At 46.3% G+C, this 14,619-nt stretch overlaps 1 protein-coding gene across 2 annotated transcripts in view; it reads left to right on the top strand.

Moving 5' to 3' along the window:
* Positions 1–14,619, top strand: part of SH3PXD2A (SH3 and PX domains 2A) — a 261,018-nt gene that overhangs the window by 62,650 nt on the left and 183,749 nt on the right. The gene's annotated exons all lie outside the window — the stretch shown is intronic.

Genomic DNA, 14,619 nt, shown 5'->3' with positions numbered 1-14,619 from the left:
ATGCGGAGTTTTAAATTCAGTCTAAGGTATTGGTTTCTGGTCCAAGGACAATAAAGGTTCACAGAAAATTTTCATCTTGTTGAGATTGTCATCATCTTGAACACCAGAAATAGAGAAATTCTTGCAGTATATCCATCCTGCAGGCCTTCAGTACTAGAATAGATTCAAATTGAGTATTTCAGTTGGAAGGGAGCTACAATGATCATCTAGTCCAACTGCCTGACAACTTCAGGGCTGCCCAAAAGATAAAGCATGTTACTAAAGGCATTGTCCAAATGCCTCTTAAACACTGACAGGCTCAGGGCATCAGCCACCTCTCTAGGAATCCTATTCCTGTGTTTGACCAGCCTCTTGGTAAAGAATATATTATTTATATATTAATAATAGATAAAATAATATATTTTAATAATTTTAAAATGCCAGTTTGTAGTTACTCATTGCCTACACAATCCTTGTGTACTCACTGCTGTCAGTGGCACCATAATAGCTCCTGGACACTTCCCAGTTCCAAAGACAAATGTAAGAGAGGTTTCCCTGGGAAGGGAATCTGGTTGTACCTGGAAATCCAGTGGCATAATGGAAAAAATGATTGCTTTTGCATGAAGTCCCCAAGCAGCGGTCCTTCTGCAACCTAGAAATCATTGATTTTGCAGAAATTGGTTCTTCCTCTTGCTTCTTTGAGTAGTTTCATTGTTTTTTTCATCTGCTTGCAGGCACACAGAGCACCTGCACGTCTCCTAGACCTGGCAGACTCCTGCAAGTCAGCTTTATGCTAAGAATCAACCCCATAATCCTCCAGCAGTATCTCTTCCTCCTCTTAGCTTTTCCATATTGCTGTCTGTTGTTAGAAGAAGGTTCTTTCTGCGTGGATCAAATCTGGAAGCAATACCTCAAGGGACACATTCAGACTCAGGATATGAAGTTTGGAGTTCTTTTTCCACCTTTGACATTTGAGAGATGCTTTTAAGTAGATGAGATACTATTACAGTGTCAGCCCATCTGTCATTGGAAGCATTGACATTTTAATCATATTATTCTACCTGGTTTTAACAGAAAGGCAAAAGAAGCTGCCTGGCAGTTTGCCTTGTTGCATGGCTCAGTATGCCTAAGAAGGGAAATTTGTTTTTGTTTTCAAGCCGGTGTTGTATTTGCACTGTTTAGTGCTGTTCAGTCTCACAAGCAGGCACGGGGATTGCCTGCCCAGGCTGCTCTTGCTGCCTGTAATGGAGAACAGCCCCTTTACTTGCCCCTTCACCTGCTGGTGCTTGCTTTCGAAATACGAGCATCTTCCTCCAGCTTCAAACCCTTCTCCACACTGATACTAATCTGCAAGGTTCAAAGCAGGGGTGAGATTTCAAAGCCTCCTTAACCATGTTAGCTCTGCAGTATGACGCTCAGGCCATGTTGAAAGCCCATGTGTTGAAGCACAGATAATCACATCTCTGCACCTGTTAGAGCAGGGAAAATTTCTTCTGAGTTTTGTTTCTGTTTTCTTAAGCTGCTTTCAGGTTTTCCTCTGTTCCTGGCCGGCACAATGTCCTCCTGCATCTGACCTCATGGAGAGATATACACCAGATGAAGGGCTAGAAACAATCATCTGCACCTGGTTGAGCAAAATAGGTTATTTGTGTGTGTGTGTGCCTGGTAGTGTAATTTATTTGTTCAGTTACTTGAGCTGAGGTTTCCCCCCAAAGGAAGCCCTAATTAAGCAAGATAACTTTGCATCTGGGTTGCTGGCGAAGAGCAGCTCACTGTGATTGCTTGAGTGCTGGCCACAGGTGTGTAGTTGCTGCCCTCCCATGCCCTTTTCTGTCCCTGTTAGATAATGAAGGGAGATTAGCAGTAGCTGGGAATGGATGAGGCTGATGTCTTGCTTTCTGATGGAAAACAGGTCATTCTGCGCACCAAAATAGTGTATCTTACCCTCAGCAGGGTACATCCGTGGAATCTAATTTTTGAAGTTGCTTGTGTCCTGGTAGAAAGCAGCTGGTGTGTTGTTTCTCCTCCCACCTCCTCCCCACTTGACTTCTTTTTTGGGATTCTCTTTTTTAAAAAAACTCGAAGTTTTAGGGCTAGGTTCTGCAGACGGCTGAAGAGGCTGTTTCCTAGAGAAGCTGTACCCTGATCTGTTATAGCCATAATGCTGAGGCACTAAAGGCTGGTCAAATAAATAACCCTACAGAGCACATGAGGATCACAGGGGTTCACAAAACCAGCAGCCAGGTCCAGATACCACAGTGCCATCAGACAGCTTGGCTGCTGCTGGTGAGGGAATTAAAGGGACTGGACACCACTGGAATCTCACTGCTGCAAGTTACTGTGTTCCTGGATGCTTTCTGTGATGAAGCATCATCAGGTAATTCCTGGGGGGCATCTGTGAAACGTTAATCCCCTGCCCAAACCAGGGGCTAGGGTAGAGGAGAGCTGTGTGGTACCTGCAGCCTGTTGGTTAGACTTGGACTTTCCAACACGTCTGTAGGGATATTTCCACAGTCTGGGCATCCTTCTGATGTCTCTTTAGTGTGGCTTTGTGTGATGGGAAGGAGGACAGAACAGATGAGTGCAAACCCACAGGAAGGATGAGAAATAGCCCTGGATGCGTGTACAGTGCCCAGTAGAGTCAACGCAAGATGACTGCTGTGCTTGTTTGGCCTGCCTGTCTACCCCATCCAGCTTCTAAAGCTGGTCACAAGACATGGAAAGGCATAGAAATCTGCATCCTTGCTAGTCTTGTCCTGGATGGACTTTACCTTGGCCACCAAAGCAGCTCATAGGTCACTTTCTTCCCCTCAGAAATGTTTGGGAAGAGCTGCTGGATGGGATGAACCATTGTGGCTGCCTATTCCCTGTAGCTTGCTCTCCCCAGGACCCTTTCCCTGCATCACCCAAGCACATCTGCATCTCATAATCAGCGTGTATCCTTCACCTGGCCACAGCAGATTGCACATGTGGCCAGACAGGCTGAAGAAAACTTGTGTTTTCATTTTACGACAGAATACATGCCCAGTAATGTACAAATGGTCCCTGGTGATGCTCCTTTCCTCTTGTTATTGGAAGAGCATCTGCCAGAGGAGAGCAGGCGTGGATGCTAACTGGCAAGGTGGATATGTAGCCAGCTGCCTATGAAGCCAGGGGCACTGGTGTGCAGCTTGCACGGCTCTGTGGCCACCTTCAGCTTGAAGCTCAGGAAGCTGCTGCCCTGACGGGGATGGGACAGGCATCCCCTGAATGGGCACAACAGCTCTGGCTTTAAAGGCAGTGCTGTGCTGCCTGTGGCAGGTAGCAGTGTATTGAGTATGTGCTGCGCCTGATCCCACTGGTCATGGTCTTGCCATCAGGTCTTGCAAACACCACCAGGCAGGGATAGAGGCTGGAAACCTCCTGTTGAGAGGATGGAGCTGGAAGGAGCCTGTCTGTTCCTGGATATAGGCGTCTGCCTCCATGTGCTATTTGTCCCTCACAACTTGTAGCAGTTTTATCATCTGCAAGTTCAGAAGTCACAGCCCTGACAGTATTTCTTGGTACTGTTAAAAGCTACTGAGATTAAAAAAAAACAGAAATCCCTCACCGTTGTCAAAGACCTCCGTCGATGCTTTTAATACCCTGCTAAATATTACATGTGATTAGTTGGTACAATACACAGAATACCAGCTGGTCTGCAAGCGGCACATACGGGGATGGATGATGATTAGCTGAATTAAAATCCTGGAGCAACACACGAGCACACAGAGCGCAATGCAGAGACCCTGTAGATGTTTGCTGTGCCCACCCTGCTCCGAGCCATGCACACGCAGCCGCCATGGCTGCCCTCCAAACCCATCTACTTTCCCAGGGTTTGCTTTCCTTCTTAATTAAATTAACAAATCTCCTCAGGCAGACTTGTACTTACAAAAATACTGTTTTAGTCCCAGCCTCCCTCCCTCAGATTTGTCCTGCGGCATGTGTTGTCCCTCCTTCCAGTACAGTCTTGCATCAAGGTCTGGTCCATAGTGGGGACCACCCCGAGGTCCTTCGGATGGCTCTGTGTGTCCCCTGGGATCCTTCTTCTGGGCATGGGCTTTAAGGACTCAGATGTTACTCAAATCCCCATTTTTTTAAACGAGAGAACAGTGTCCATGCTGTGCATTGGGACAGCAGTTGGAAGGAGCTGGTATGGGTTTGAGTGTCCAGCTAAGGTGCTGGTGTTTTGTGGTTGTGCTAGTGACGGGAGGTCTCTTTGAAACAGCTTTTCTGATACCTGTGGATTTTGTCTCCCATGCCCAGAAGTAAATCTGCAGCAAGAAACCCACCCGTGAGATGCTAATGCAATAGGTGCTGGTAAGGAGGACAGACTGTTGCAAGCCTAGGTTTGTTCTTGTATTCCAGCCCCTAAATCCTTCCCTCCCTCTATTGCAAGGCCAAGTGGGCATCCCTGGCTTGGAGTCTGTCCTTCCTGCTCACTGGGCACTTTCACTGTCTCCTTGTGCCAGATGAGCATCCTGGGGAGATGCTGGCACCCGGTGCTGGGTAGTGCCCAAGCCGAAAGGCCTACGAAGGGGCTGGCAGCTGGCTCTGAACTGCTGGCTCCTTGCTTACCTTCCTTGAGGCCTGGAGCAAGGTATCTGTTACACGTGGAGCTCTGTTTGCCTGCTTGGGCGGTAGGATTTGTTGTCTGTGCTCCTTTCTAAATGCCCCCAAAGATGGGCAATGTGTTTGGAACCAGATACGCAGGCAAAACATCTCAGGGTTTGGAGTTAGGGAAAGAGGGAGAAAAGAAGACAAAGAAGTCTGCTCTCAGCGTGGAGTTAAAACCTGTGGTTATATTTTGCTTGGCACAGTTTCTTCATTGTGCTGAGCTGGGCAGTCCCTCTCCCCCATCTCCCCAGAGCTACAAGCAGTGTCCTACAGAGATGGGTAGATACCATTTCAGATGGAGTTTCTGAAGTAAAATGTGCCATTGTGTTTGGAGCTATTGTTTCTGTTTTCAATATTGAAGTTACTCGTGGTTTCCAAGGGACAATATATCAAGCAGAGCTAACAGGCTGTAGAGAAGATGTAGATTATGAAAACAGAGGGATTGAGTTTCATACATTTGGAGCTGAAGTCTCATCTCTCTCGTAGTAGTATAAGGAGGGGAGTAGTCTTGCAGGCTCACAAAACTCTATCAATTTAATTAAGAGTGTGTTTTTAAGCAGGTTTAGTTAAAACCATGGTCACCACTGTGTGTGCAGCAGAAGTCTTTCTAAGGATGGATTCTGTGGGTGCAAGATCAATAACCATCCAGTGTATAAATCAGGTTTCAGAGCATTCCTGCACCAGGCTTTGTACCAGCTCAAACAAAATCAGTTTGTGGAGATGGAGTGGGTAGGCTGGGTAGCCCCTGCTTAAAAGAACAATTAAATCGGCAGTCACATCTGTATGAGAGAGGAGTAAGGAAGGGTGGAAGAGGGCATTGCATGACAGATGTGATTCTCCACCCTGACACCCCTGTTGCTGTGGGGGACCAGCTGGATGCAGGAAGAGTCAGGCTGGCACACAATGGGGCCCTTAAATGAAGAACCAGCAGCAAGATTCCATCCTAAATCTGTGATGTTGCAGAGCAGGTCATGAGTTTTGTTCTCTGGATAATTTGGTAGCACTGGGCAAAACAGACAGGGGCAAAAGCAAACCAGACTGCAAGTCATGCTGACCTTAATATTTGGTGTGTGATTTGTGCTAACAGCAAGTATGTAATTAATAGCAGCACTCTGTTAATGGCTCTGCTGCTTTTAGGATGCACCTTCCAGCACCTTGCTTGCAGCTGCAATGTAGCGTTCACCAGTGCTGCCAGGGGTTTCCCAAGGACCGGAGGGTTCGAAGCCCTGCAGCCTCCCACCAACCCATCCAGCCTTTTCACTGGGCAGAGCTGCTCCCGCCTGCACAGTCTCTCCTGGGCAGGATTGAGGCACTTGCAGTTTTTGCATTGTGAGGCTTTTGGAGTAGCTCAGTAAGGTTAATGCACCAATAAACCCAAAAAGCTCAGTGGGTCTACTCTATATTTCAATGGTTGGCTTGAAAAGATTGAAATTTAAAGAAGAATGGGAAGTAAATATTTTTTTAAATTCCCAGGTAGTGTAGGAAACGGTGATTAATGGAACTGACCTTGGTGCTTTGCTCCCTTTCAGTGAAGCTCTTAGAGTTGCCATCATATTTAAAAATGGGACCTTTGCTCTGACAGTGCTGTCAGATGTAGTCCTGCTGCTGTCTGGAGGCCAGTGTTACGGGAGAGCTTGGACCTCCTCCCGTTAATGTCCAAGGGCAATTGTCACCATTGCTGCAGTGTCTATGACCAGAGCACATTGGTCTCTTGCCACTTACGTGCAGTCTGAAGGGACGCTTCAAGGCCTGTGATTTTTGTGAGGATAAAAAATTGCAGGAGGTGAGGAAGGACGCTCTGCAGTGGAGGTCAGCTCTTCTCCTCAGCCAGGATTTTCACTGTGACCTGTAGTGAGCCTTTTAGGACATGCCCAGGTTGAACAACCTGAGTACCTGGACTGGCCTGGATGTGTAGCTCTGGAAGTGCTAGCTCCCGAAAAAAAGGCGAAACACTTGCACCTCTTCCCAAAATTATAACCCTTCCTCAGAAGCTTGGCTAGCTGACCTGATGGAGCATGGCATCAGCATGGCTCTGACATCTCTGCATGACCCTGCTGTGCCACATAACTGCAGCATTCATCTCTCTGTGCCTCCCTAACAGGCATTATGGTATGGCCTTACTTCCCAGGGATGCTGTCAGGACCAATCCACTGTAGATACCGGAGTAACAAGGGATGTATAATCACCATGGAGAAATGGAAAAGTATGAACCAGCCTTTGTCCAAGCATCTTCCAGTGTGGTTAAGTTGGATGAGGCCAGCCTAATTTAGTACTGGGGAAAGAAAATGCTTCTAGCAGGAGACATCAATAGCTGCTCTGTGGAAGGGCAGTGTGGGCTTTCTGAGAAGCTCTTCAGAGATGTACCAAGTGCCTCTGTCATCCCAAACGAGCCCCTCTGCATGTTTCACCAGTCTGTGTTAGCCCCAAGTGCTGGGCTCATTTTGCAGTGCCTTTAGAGAAAGCTGTATTTCTGTATGAAAAATAGCAAAAGTCTCATCTGGGAAACAGCATTCCCTCTTTTGATGGATAGTGTTAGGGAAAGACCCCCAGACTCTGCTCCCCCTTCTCCTCCCCTGGCTGTTTTAGTTGGATGCTGAGAGGTTTGTAATATCTCCAAGATTTCTGGTGGAAATATTCAGACCTGAAAGAGGCATTTTCCCTTCAGGGATTACACCATGCTTTAAATGTCTGCTCTCTTTATTTTATATGCATTTTTCTGCTTTTGTTTGACTTTCTCATGGGTAGCACTATATTTAATTCAGAACATATCCTGTAATGCTGTAATTGTCAGGCATGTCAGCCTGTTATCTGAATGGGTTTTGCTTTGTTTTTTTTTTTCTTTCAAAATAAAAGGAAAGCCAGTTGCTGCTGCTTCTCAAGGACTGAATTAATGGACTTCTCTTGCATGCTGTGGCATCATGTAACACCAGGAGAGAGCCAGTGTCACTGGCTGCCTGACATAATTATTCCTGCTGCACTGTGGAACCTGTTACTGCTTTAGGAAGAGATGGAGTTTCACCTTCTGCTGAATAAAATGTCAGTTATACGTGTGAGCAGCTAACAGATGGGCTGTGCTGTGCTCAGTCTGCTTCATGCCCTCACCCAAAGATCTCCAAGTCTTTTGCAAACTTTAGCTAATCGATATTGTGCTCTGTTTTGGCTAATTTTGAAGGGGTGGGAATTAGGCAGACCTCCTGTCTTGTGTCTGTGAGAGCAAACTGATTTGTTGTTCCTGTGAGAGGGTGAAGCAGAGGAGGAATAACAAGAAGCTCAGTGTGACCCACATCCAGGGGCAATCCTCCAACAGCTGAGTCCTGCCAAGGGATCTGCCCCAAGGCAGCGGTTTTGTTCCCCATCATGTATGAGCTTCTGTCATTGATCTCAACAGGTATGGTCCTAGGTTGGAGGAGATCAGGTCCTTCCACTTATGCCATGGATGCTCTTCTGATTAGCTTCAGCGGAAAATCTGTCCTGAAATCAAACCATTGAGGAAGTCATCTCCTCTGAACAGGCATATGAAGGGTGAATCTGTAGAGATGGGCTCGTCTGTTCTTTACATTCTTGCTTGTTCTCACCTGGTGGCATTTAAATGCTGATATGTTACCTAATAGCATGAGATCCGTTTGCTGGAAATGCTGACCTACCATCTTCCTTAAATGAAAGACCCCCTTGGATACTTTGGTTAACCAGAATTTGGAATATGCTACAGATGGACAAGCATCCAAATGGGACGATAAGCCTATCTGAAAACCACTGATAATACTTTTCCATTTGCTTCTGTCGTGCTAATTTTAGAAGAGTATAGTTCCTCTGAACTCAGTCACTGACTCCTGCTCTGCAGGATGAGGCTCAGGGCACTTGGTGGCTCTTAATTAAATCTCATGCCACCTTCCTGAGATGTCTTATACTTTGCAGATGCGAAAGCAGAGACAGTGCCAGAGTGGTTTATCTATGGGAAAACTCTGGCAACAGCAGAATTCAGTCTGATTCTGGCCTTTTCCCTTTCTTGCGCATCACACCGTTTATAACTCAAAATATAGTTGGTGGTGCTGTAACTGTCAGTTATGCTAATGAGCAGCACAGCTGGTTTTCAACTTCAAAATGAAAGGACATTGCTGCTGTTCCTCAGGGTTTTAATTAATAAGCCTTCTTCTATTCTGATATCTTACCTCCCCTTCTCATCTAAGCTTTTGTAATCTACATCAGGGACTTTCAACCTTTTCTGATTTGCAGATGCCCTGAACCCCTCCTCCTGGGGGTGTTTATCATTATCACCAGTTTCCAATCCCTGGTAGCACCTTTGCCTTACTTCCAGTTTCTCTGGCAGCCCTCTCTTAAAAGCGTGCACACAACTGCGTACGCATACAGATGCCTCCTCTCCTCTGCCCCATCTCTCAGTTGGCTGTAGCTGCTCTTTCCTCCTTGGGACTCTGAGCTCAGATCAGCCTTGTGAGAAGGGATCACCGAGAGCTGGGGTCACTGTGTGCCTGGTGCCTAACTGTCCTTATGTACTTTACCTTTTAAGTCCAGCAGTGGCTAAATTAAAGTTATTCTCAGCTTGCCTCATTGTTAATGAAAAATGCATTTTCTAATGAACACTTGGAAAATGGGAAGCTAATATGCCTCTTGGCATTCTGCGTAGGAAGAGTTGTAGCCTTGGGACCACTTGAGTGACTCAGAGTAAGGTGGCAAAGTCCCTGGGGTTTCTGGGGGAACCTTGCCAAAAATCTGCTGCTCTCAGTCTCTCTGTCATGGTTTGATTTTCCTCCTCTATTTCTCTCAGACAAAAGTAAAGTAGATGCTGTGGAGGGGGAGCGAGGCCCCGTCTCTCTCTGCAAAAGGTCTGCATCCCTTTGCAGCCCTGGATGTTGTTTCGCTTGCCAAAGGGGTTTGGATGAAAGTCATCCTCAAGGTCTTTGTGTGTTTCAGATTTACTTTATCTCCACAACTGCAGTGCTGACCTCCTGTGGGGCTTTGATTTTATCTGTGCAGGTGGGCAACCTACATCCACTTAAAAAGGAACCAGCAAGATATGCATGCTGATAAGTGGACACCCTAATTTGCTCATTTTAAGAGGTGTGGAGAACTTCACTCTTCTGACTGGGGAAGAGTTAAAACTGCTGCGAGGAAGGAAGGGGAGGAATTAACAGCCCAGTAGGAGATTCCAGCTAGAGTCTGTGGGGGGGTCAGGTACTGTCACAGTGGATTAATTTCAGGGAGTTAGATTAGATTTGGTCACAAACTTCCAAAACCTCAAGACCAAATCAGGAACAAAGCTCCCACTGGCAAATGCCACAGGATCAGTCTATTAAACAGTTTTATATGTTCATGTCCCCTGCATTGGCTGACTTACAGCAGAGTAAAAGCCTCTCTTGCAAAAGAGAAGTCACCCCTTAGTCTCAGGTGCTGTAAATCCTTATTCTAAAACAGAAAGAAATGTTTTGTGAAAATCTAACCAAGATAAAGGAAATGTAGTAAGTAAATAATTATCAGGAATGTGCTTGGCTTCTCGTCCTCAGAGATGCTGCTTGTAGCATCTCAAGGAGCACTTGTTTTTCTTTGTTAGATTTTTAATCAGGTGGTACCATTGCAAGGCAGACAGGGCCTGAATCTTATTTTCACACTAGAACTGACATGAAGTGCCCATAGATGCCATCAGCTGGCGATTGCTGAGCTGAAATGGTCCTTGTGTGCAAAGGCATCTCTTTCTTCATGACATATTCATATTCTTAGGTAAAGGTGGTCTGAAGCATGAGAGATGAGAAGGAAGTAACAGCTGAGCTGTGAGTGAGGACAGTGGTTACACCTCTTATTTCCCATTTACATGCATGAGGCAGCTTCCAGAGCTCCCTACGTTCATATCAAAAGCGTGGAGACTCTATGTTATTTGCCTTTCAGTTTCTGGACCTTGAAGGATGAATTTGGGTCATGTTTGCAAATTTATGCTTTACACCGTAAAAACTAGAGTAGTTTTTGTTTTGTTGGTTTTTACAGTGAATGTTAATTCTCAAAGACTTGCTCACCTCCAGGAACTGGGACTTCAACAAAAAGGCCAGTTATTATGAAAGTTGATACTACTGAAATCTTCCTCTTCCATTTTTGGAAGTCAAGTGATTTCATGGTTAAGTGCAAGTAGCAAGGAGTGGAGTGGGACAGTGCTCTGAGCCTGCTCTCATTTTAATGAGCAGCAACTCACGCAAGTAATTCCCTTGATTTTTAATGGGATTAATTGCATGATCATTTGCTGACCAATGTAAGAAAGTCACAATCTGGACCACAAGGCTTATAGCAGATCTTCTAAATGAGTTTAGTGCAGAAGCAAGAAAGAAGCTGCTCGGAGCAGAAGGCAGGACTTAGGTAGGAAAGCTGTTGGCAAACCCAGAGCAGTTTGGAGTGACAAAACGTGGGGAGATGATTTTGGTGGTGAGTTATTTGTGGACATGCATCTGTTGTGCCAGAAGCAGAAGTGGGGTGTGTTTGTTCAGCCTGACTCCAGACGTGCTGCCCAGATGGGTGGGAAGCTCACTTCCAGGTTTCCATACACCCTCCCTGTTTCCAAACGGATCCCCCACCCTATGACACAGTGACATGATAACACATTTCTTTCTGCTCATCACACCAGTCATATAACTGGAGGCTCCCCCATGGTGGGAGTCACATACTAACACTTTTAAGCAGATGAATTAAGTATGAGCTCCCCCTGGTTTGCCAAAATGCATTGCCCACCTGTGTTTTCTTGCCTGCGCAAAGGCAGCTACAGCCCTAACTCCATCCTTCAGGACTCTGCATCCAGACTTCCCTTCTGGATGGTTCCTTCTCTTCATGCTGGGATGGTTTTACTCTAGGTGACAGGATGACTTTCTCATTCAGCAAATTTTGTCCTAAATTAGATGTCATATATCAAAGATGCAAGCAACAACTTGTGGAGACTGCCCATGTCTGAGCAGAATAACCTGGGGCATTAAGTGAAGGATTTTTTTATCAATTATATGTATGCTTGCAATAATAACAATAATAATTTCCTTTACTGGAAAAACATTTGTTACAGACTAAAGAGTTTTCAACTTTCAGATGCTCTGCAGACATCTAATTAAGTGAACTGAAAATCTGTTTATTGGTCTTTGGCTGTTAATCATCCACGTGGGGAAAGTGCTGTCACTACCAGGAGGAGTTCCTGTGGTTCAGGCCTTAGCCTATCTCCATTCCCAGCTGCTCCATTTATCTCCATGGTTAGTGTCTCCTCTTATTGTAGTTGGGCTTAATGGGGCTGTTAGGCGTTGGCTCAGAATACCCCATCAACTCTGGGAGATTTGGGATGCTTGCTTCATTCAGGCCCGTTGCTGGGTTTTTCTCCCCCTGCATCCATCTTTTCCTCATCTTCTGCTTCACATCCTTCTCCATGGCTGGGAGGATACAGAATCCTGCTTTTCTAGGATTTTAGATCTAACTTGCACTGGGTTTGAATGGCAGAACTGGGTGCAGGGAAGTGCTGAGGAAGGCTCCGTGCTTCTGTTGCTCTTTTTTGGTGTTAACATCCTGAAGGGTTTCTGGCACTGCAGAGCTGAAGGGCAGTCGTTATCTTCCAGTCTGTGTTGCAGGTTCTCCATGCCATTTGTACTCATCTGTACAGACATTGTCATGCTGGGAGCGCTTTCTTAAGCGTTAATGAGAACAGCAGAGCATAGAGGGAGGGGCATAGTTGCTGGGCTGCAGTTATGTCTTTGCTCAGATCCTTTTTAGGTCTTTTGGGTTTCCCCTGTCATTCCTGAGATCCAGCTGGTAGTTTCTTCCTGAACCTCCTGCACAGCTGCCCAATACCAGCCTGCCTCTCTTGCTGGGGCAGCACAAATACCGGACCCAACTCGATGGTCCAGGGGCCAATCCACAGCCAGTGGCAAGTGTCATCTGGGGTCAGGGGCTTGGAGAGGGTCTGTCACATTTCTCCATTGGTGCCCAACCTTGTATGGCCTTTTAGAGGAGCAGCAACTTCACCCCTTGTCTTCAGTTTCACACAAATGTGTGCATGGTGCCCATTGGGATATTGAAGAAGATGAGAAATCTTCTGTGCTTCCCAGAGACTTTGCATTGGAACAGGCTGTGTCCCCATGAATTGCATCGGTGGCCTCCTGAGTGCCTCTGCCTCTCCCCAGCTCCCTGCCATCCAGACCCTCCCAGTGGAAGCAAGAGCTGCGGTGGAAAGTGTAGTCTAGCAAAGTTTAGCCAAACTCTTCCAGCTGCAGTTTATTGTATCTATTTTGCTGATATCCACCCTTTAGATAAATAGCGCTAAGTTATATACGTTGTGACTCTCTTGATGTGGTTAAAAAGGCTTGTATTAGCCAAGTTAATCTAACTCCAAGAATAACCATGGGAATTTGACTGTATCGTTTCCAGCTTGAATCAGTCACCATGTAGTAAAGTGAGAATTGCTTTCCTGGCTAAAAGTGTAGCAACAGTGAAACTTTGCTACAGTCAGTCGGTGGGGATTCCCTCCCCCTCTTTGTTTTTTCCTTTGAACAAAACTCCTACCCATGCCTGACCTCAGACACCCGGAGCTCTACCTACAAGAAAACATAATTTCCCATTTTCAATAAAAAACGTGTCTCTGTAGGCAGAAAAGTGAGTTAGCTAACAATCCGCAAAGCTATGGTGTATTTATTTACCAGGCTGACTCCCTGATGAGGAAACATGTGGGATCTTTTAACTTTTTCTCCTGCACAGATGTTCCTTCTACTCCCAAGTTTCCTCTTGATCTTTGGTTTGCTGTACCATATGGTGAAAAAGCTGGAGATAAGTTCAGTGGAAGAGGAGAAGGATCCTGTGTGCTTAAAACAAAAACAGTGAAAAAAAATAATTCTGACTGTTTTTTTCCCTATGCTAGCATAAAAATATTTTTTAAAGGAAATCTGTTGAGGTAGCAAAACTGCTGTTAACTCACACACCCTCACTGTTGGACACATAGCATTGATGAGGTTAAATGCTGGTTGATAGTCTGGTTCCACCCCCAGCTTTTGCTGCCTCTTCAGGTATTTGTATTGAGCTGTAGATCCAGTTCAGGTGAGGAGATAGGGGTCCTGCAAGGTCAAGTAACAGGACCGCTTGCTTTCCTTCCTTACCTTCCTCAGAAGCCACAAGGCCTGTGTATTGTGGGTTGGAAGACATCTCTCCTGGTCTGTTGGAAATGAGTCACTGGGCTAGCAGGAGCTGTGGTGTTCCCCCAGCCCAAGGGAGCCGGGGCTTCTGTGGAGGAACAACAGGGACATTGAGCATTGTACGTCTGAAATGTGGGAGAAAATGACATAGAATATGAAGGTTTGGGTATTTATCTTGGTAGCACCATGGGCTGAATGACAGTAAAAGGGCGCAGAGGGTGAATGGGAGGGGTGAGAGGCTCTGGCAGTTTTCAGGGCTGAGGACGATCTCTCTTGGGCAGGTCCATGAAGGTGCCACTGGAGCAGGTGCTTCTTTCCTTTCTGGCTGAGGTTGTGCATGGCCTTTTGGCTGGTGTTCATCCTCAGTGGCACTGGTACATCCAGGCTTATCACCCAAAGAGAAATTGTAGGGCTTATTTAGGAACATCAGGTGAGTGTACTGCCTTCCTAGGCTGGCTTCCATAGAAGGTCACTGGTGGTCAGCGGTCTGCTCCACCATGCAAGCTGGCCATACTTGTCAATACCCCTTTGAGCTCCTTAGGTTGAAGGCTGGTTGCACCTCTGCAGTGCAAGAGGATCCTGAGCCTGGTTGGCCCTTATGGGTGTGTTAGAAACAGGTAGTTGTGGTGGGCAGGGTTTAGGAGCTGATGGGGCAAGATCTTAGCTGGTGTGAGTGAAACTGGCTCGGGTGGTCTGTAACCACATGCTCAAGGATGCTTGTCACAGGCTGAGGGCACATCCACCATGAGCTGTGCCTTCTGGCCATTCATGGTAGTGTCCTCCAGGATGCTCTGCTCTCCTGGGGCTCCCTCACTGCTCCCCTTCCGCTGGTGCTGTCCTCAATGTAGGGACT

This window comes from Phalacrocorax aristotelis, chromosome 12, assembly GCF_949628215.1.
Source record: "Phalacrocorax aristotelis chromosome 12, bGulAri2.1, whole genome shotgun sequence".
NCBI classification, from domain to species: Eukaryota; Metazoa; Chordata; class Aves; order Suliformes; family Phalacrocoracidae; genus Phalacrocorax; species Phalacrocorax aristotelis.
This window is presented reverse-complemented; position numbering and strand designations above follow the sequence as displayed.